Source organism: Microtus ochrogaster, chromosome 17 (assembly GCF_000317375.1).
Source record: "Microtus ochrogaster isolate Prairie Vole_2 chromosome 17, MicOch1.0, whole genome shotgun sequence".
In the NCBI taxonomy this organism is placed as follows: domain Eukaryota; kingdom Metazoa; phylum Chordata; class Mammalia; order Rodentia; family Cricetidae; genus Microtus; species Microtus ochrogaster.
This window is the reverse complement of record NC_022019.1, coordinates 8613101-8619720: the sequence shown is the minus strand read 5'-3', so window position 1 is coordinate 8619720 and position 6620 is coordinate 8613101.

Genomic DNA, 6620 nt, shown 5'->3' with positions numbered 1-6620 from the left:
ACGTCTGGTGGTTTGTTTGGATTATAGCTGATGTTGTTGCATTAGATCGAAGTAGTGTGTGATAGACCAAGTTGCTGTATGGTCTATATATGACTATACATAATATATGACTATATAATATATATATATTATACACAGTTTTTTACTATCTAGCATAGTCAGGCTTCAAACTGTAGATCCTTTTCCTGCTTCTGGAATGTTGGAATTGTAAGAATTACACCACCGCTGTTTTGCTTTTGCCTCACGTACGATTTCAAAACAGATCCCACATCATGGAGCACATGCCTGTAAAACCAACATTCAAGGGGTGTAAGTAGCAGGATCAGTCAAGGCGCCCTGGGACACCTGGCATTGTCTCATATACAGGAAGCTGGGGAGGAATAAGATAGAGAGACGTCTCAGCGGTTAAGAGTGCATACTGCTCTTAGAGACTACCAGGGTTTGCATCCTCCTGTGGCTTTTTCCAATTGCCAGTCACTCCAGTTCCCGGAGAGCCAGTGCCCTCTACTGGCCAATCTACGTACATAGGTGTGTGCATACATACTTTCAATATTTAAAACACATGTCCAATCCCCTCCCCCCTTTTTTTCTGAAGTACGATAAAAGCACATTTATTCAATGACAAGCATATAGACCTCTAAGTCATGCTCTTGTCTATGCATCAATCGGGGGCCTGAATAAGCCTTTCTAATGCTTGACATAGTGGACAGTCCCAACATCAGCATTTTATTTAAGTCTTCAACGACTGTTTGAAAATAAATGTGATAATCATAACATTTCAATAATTGCTGAAGATGATAACCATCTTTTTTATGTTTAGGCGTTTGGAAATACGAAGCTGTAGGTACACTGAATTGATACACAAAAGCTCCTTAGATTTGGAGAAATTTAATGTTAGGTTTGCAAGCTACAAGTTGTGTATTTTCTGAAAATCCATCTCCCCAATATTTAGCATTAGTATTGTGAATAATTAAACTTTAAAGTACGTTTTCCCTAGTAATTACAAAAACAACAACTGTTTCTTTATACTGATATGTTTGGTTTGATGGTACTATACAAGAGTGCCACACACAGTAAGTTAGAACTACAGTTTATTTGACTAATGGATTGTTGTAGGAATCCCTACAGCCAGTAGCCTTTAAGTTACATGCCTACTTGGGCGTGGCCTTTTATTACTATAAATGCCTATGTAAAGTGCACGTCTGGCCACTGTTCCAACTGCGGTATTCAGTTGCTATTCCCCATTCATGCCGAGAACTGTAACCTGTGAGTCTACCCCTAAATAAATAACCCTCTATGATACTCAATTCTGAGCTACTGTGGGATTTCTTTTACATGTCTATCTTCATCTGGCACCCCACATTGGGCGTGTTGTAAGAGGCAACCACTTGTTTCCCAACCACTGGGCAGCTTAGACCCAAAAATAATCCCACAGAAACTATGTTGTTTAAATTGCTGCTTGGCCCATTAGCTCTAGCTTATTATTGGCTAGCTCTTACATATTAATTTAACCTATCTCCATTAACCTGTGTATTGCCGCAAGGCTGTGGCTTACTGGGTGAAATTCTAGCATCTGTCTCTGGTGGAGCTACATGGCTTCCCCCTGACTCCATCCTTCTTTATCCCAGCATTCAGTTTAGTTTTCTCAGCCTACCTAAGTTCTGCACTATCAACAGGCCAAGGCAGATACTTTATTCATTAATGGCAATCACAGCATACAGAGGGGAATCCCACATCAATTGATTTATTTATTTATTTTTGGTTTGTCAAGACAGGGTTTCTCTGTGTAGCCTTCACTGCCCTGGAGCTCACTCTGTAGACCAGATGCCCTCAAACCACAAGATCTGCCTGCCTCTGCCTCCCAAGTGCTGATCAAAGACTTGTACCACCACTGCCTAGCTAATGGCTTTAGAGACTAGAAATTTCAACAGTGAGCCACATCTGGTGTGCAACTCTTAAGTGTCATAAGTGCTAGATAGAGAGGGCAGGAACTGAGCACTACAGAAAATCACGTCTATAATGAAGCCACTCCTTCAATAGCTGTTTGACTCAGGGTTTCTCTAGAAGTCCACCTAAAATGGTAGAAAGTTCATGATCCAGGCATCTCTCAATGTCCTGATTTCCTTGGCAATCTCAGCAGCAGATAAAATTTAATGTATATTTTGGAGGGAACATTCAAAGTATAATGGAGATTTGAAAATCTGAGACCATGTTTTTTCATTACTGATAAGTGATACTTTGATAAATTTAATGTCAGGTGGTGCACACTTCTTTATTTCCAGAACTCAGTAGGCAGAGGCAGACATATATCTGTAAGTCTAAGGGCAACCTGGTCTACACAGTGAGTTCCTGGCCCACAAGAGCTACGTAATGGACCCTGTTTCAAAAAACAAAACAAAAGTCACAAAACTTTTTAAAAATCACAAAGACTCTATTAGAGAAAACTTCAGAGACAGTTTGATACAGCTAAATTAGACTTAACTTTCCATTAGCAACCTGCATTTAGAATCTTTCATGTGTGTTAATGCATGTCCATAGCACCAGCACTTGGGACCGTGAAGCAGAAAGATTGTGGGTTCAAGACCTACTAGGGTTTCATAGACCCTGTGTCAAAAGGACAAAAATAAATTAAAAATGTATAAGATAAAATTTTCACAGTAAGCCCCAGGCAGAAAGGCACATGCTTACAACCCAGACCCTTGAAGACTGAGGCAGGAAACTGGAATGCTGATGTCATGCCTGCGCAAAGGAATGAGTTCTCGTTTCAAAAATAAAATGTGTTTCCTCAGGAAAATACTGGAATGTTACAAGAATTAAAAGATAGTAGTTAACATAGCACATAGGCAAGAATTTTGGATATTATGTTTATTAAACATCCCAGAAGTAAACCCTGGATTTGATGTGCGGCAACATTAATAAAGTTGTAGAGGATTTTCTAGAGTGGATAAACGACACAATTCAAAATGGAAGAGCACTTAATTCAAAATAGGGTAATTAAAAGCAAATCCCTTTCCCAGGACAGCCATGATAACATCAAGTGACCCTGCTTCAAAAACAAACAAACCCCAAACAAATCTTTACAACCATGTCCAAGTGGCAGACTATCCAAGCAGAGGAAGAACTGTGTGCTTTGAGACAGGCTCTTACTTTGCAGCCCAGGATGATCTGCAACTTGTGGTACTCCTGCCTCAACCTCCCCATTCTAAATTGACAAGTGAATGCACCACACCAAGCTAAAAGAGATAGGGAAGAAATGATAGAATTACAATCATTACAATCTCATGAAATGCAGGCGGATCTCTGTGAGTTTGAGGTCAACCTGGGCTAGAGTGAGTTTCATGACAGACAAAGCTACACAGAGAAACCCTGTGTTGAAAAACAAAAAATATTTAGGGAATAGAGAGATGACTTACCCATTAAAGGCACCTGTTACTTTTGCATAGGTCTCAGTTTCAGTTCACAGCACCCATATGGCCACTCAAAATCACTTATAAGCCGGGCGGTGGTGGCGCACACCTTTAATCCCAGCACTCGGGAGGCAGAGGCAGGAGGATCTCTGTGAGTTAGAGACCAACCTGGTCTACAAGAGCTAGTTCCAGGACAGGCTCCAAAATCACAGAGAAACCCTGTCTCGAAAAACAAAAAACAAAAAACAAAAAAAAAACCAACCAAACAAAAAAACCACTTATAACAGTTTCATATAATTTGACACCCTTTCCTGGCTTCTAGCAGTCTTACAAAACACCCATACACATTTTTGTTTGTTTGTTTTTGTTTTTATTTTTTGAGACAGGGTTTCTCTGCAGCTTTGGAGCCTGACCTGGAATTAACTCTTGTAGACCAGGCCAACCTCAAACACACAGAGATTCGCCTGCCTCTGCCTCCCAAGTACTGGAATTAAAGGCCTGTGCCACCATTGCACTTCTGCATCTTTTTTTTTTCTGAGTTTTGTTTTGTTATTCAGGCTCTTATTATGCAGCCCTGGCTATCTTGTAGACCAGGCTGGTCTTGAACTCACAGAGATATGTCCTGCCTCTGTCTCCTGAGTGCTGACATTAAAAGTGTGTGCACTCACCCTCCGCATTTTTTTAAAATTATTTTTTAAATTATTATCTTTTTGTTTATGTGTGATTTTTCGAAACAAGGTTTCTCTATAGCTTTAGAACCTGTCCTGGAACTAGCTCTTGTAGACCAGGCTGGCCTCAAACTCACAAGATCCACCTGCCTCTGCCTCCCAAGTGCTGGGATGAAAGGCATGTGCCACCACTGTCTGGCTTTATAAAATTATTTTTATGTGTGTGAGCATGTGTGTGTATTTGTGTCTGTCCAGAGAAGCCAAAGAAGGTGTGGGTTCTTCAGGAGCTGGTGTTATGGGTCTTTGTGAGCTGCCTAATATGGATGCTGGGAGTGGAACTCAGGTCCTCCAGAAGGTCAGCACTCTTTCTTTTTCCTTTGGATTTTCAAGACAGGGTTTCTCTGTGTAAGAGCTCTGACTGTCCAGAACTCACTTTGTAGACCAGACTGGCCTCCAACTCACACAGATCCACCTGCCTCTGCCTGTGCTACCACCACGACTGAAGATCAGCAGTCTTAACTCCTGAGCCATCTCTCCAGCGTCAAGTTATTTTATGTATTTTTAATTATATATACAGTGTTCTGCCTGCATGTATGCCTGCATGTTGGATGAGGGCACCACATCTCATTACAGATGGTTGTGTGTCACTGTGGTTGCTAGGAATTGAATTTAGGATCTCTAGAAGAGCAGCCAGTGCTCTTAACCTCTGGACCATCTCTCCAGCCCAAGAGTTACTTTATTTTTGATTATGTATATGGCTGTGTATGTGTGTGCACATGCATGTGGTACCCACAGGGGTCCAAAGAGAACATCGGATCACACAGAGAGGGAGTTACAGGTAGTTGTGAGCTGTCATTAGTGGACACTAGGAATCAATTTCAGGTCCTCTGAAAGAGCAGCAAGTGCTCTTAATCCCCGAACTCTCTCCAGCTCCCAAAAGTCACTTTTTTAAAAAAGTTTATTTTTCACAGGTTCTTCTCTGTCCCTCAGTGTCTGTGAGGGATTGATTGGATGCAGGTCCTGACTTGTGAAAGAAAGTCCACCGCATGCCCCAAAGCAAAAGCAGCAGAGTGTTTGCTTCGAGCTTATGCACATTGTCCTATATACTTTGAATCATCTCTAAATGACTAATAATAGCTGGTACAATATAAATGCTATGAAAACAGATGCTAGACTGTGTTGGTTAGGGAGTAATAACATGGAAAGGCTGTATAAACTGGAGATGGGTACATTGCTTTATCTGTTTTCCATTTGGTTTTGTTGAGTCCACAGATTCAAACTAAGCAAAACCTAAGGATATCAAGGGCCAGTTGTACTGCGGTGAGCATGAATTTTAAACAAGATCCAAAACAGAATTCAGGAAGTGATGATTAAACAAAGTTGTGTGTGTACATGTTGGAAAATGTGTTGAAACATGTTGAATAATTACTTGCAGAAGTGAATAATCACTTAAGTTGAAGAGAATTAAGATCACCCCTATCAAAATAAAACATGTTGGTAATCATTGATTCAGTGGGTTTTGTTTGTTTGTTTTGGGGGGGTGGTTTATGGAGCAGGGTTTCTCTGTGCAACTTTGGAGCCTGTCCTGGCACTCATTTTGTAGACCATGCTGGCCTCGAACTCAGATATCCACCTGCCTCTGCCTACCAACAGCTGGAAGTAAAGGTGTTTGACACCACCATACATCTTATTGATTCATTTGTTTTTTTCTTAAAGATTTATTTCTTTACGTATATGAGTGTTCTATCTGCATGTACACCTTTATGCCTAAAGAGGATATCAGATCCCATGATAGATGGTTGTGAGTCACCATGTGGTTGCTGGGAATTGAACTCAGGACCTTTGGAAGAACAGCCAGTGCTCTTAACTCTGAGCCATCTCTCCAGCCCCCATTGATTCAGTTCTTTTTGTTTTGTTTTGATTTGTTTTACATTTGAGATAGGGTTTCTATGTATAATAGCCCTTGCTTTCCTAGAACTCTCTTTGTAAATCAGACTAGCCTTGAATTCACAGAGATCTACCTGTCTCTACCTCCCAAGTGCTGGAACTAAAATTACAGGCTTCCCCCGCCTGGCTCATTAATTCAGCTTAATACCAATGGATAATAAAGACACTGATCATTGATAAAAATGTTTATGATTGTTGGACCAAGCTGATAGCAAGAACCTGGGTCAGTTATGAATTTATTGCCACTCAGCACTAAATTTGTTTCTTTTGCTCCATTTTTTTAAAAGTAGATCTGGGTCAGGCAAGATGGTTCAAGGTCCCAGGATTTAGGAGGCACAGGTAGGTTCAGTAAGTTCTAGGACAACTAGAACTACATATCCTACCTTCTCCCTAACACAGTAGGGAATTTAATCAAAGTAATTTTATTAGAGTAATCTCTGCTTAGTGGAAAACATTGGCCTATTCCAGGGACTAAGTCTGATATCTCTTGGGGGCCATTATTCATCCTGCTCAACTTGGTTAGTGAGACATGAGAGTGCTCTTGAAAATATATTTTTAAAATTACCTTATACCATTAGGACAACTATTCTATGTCCTT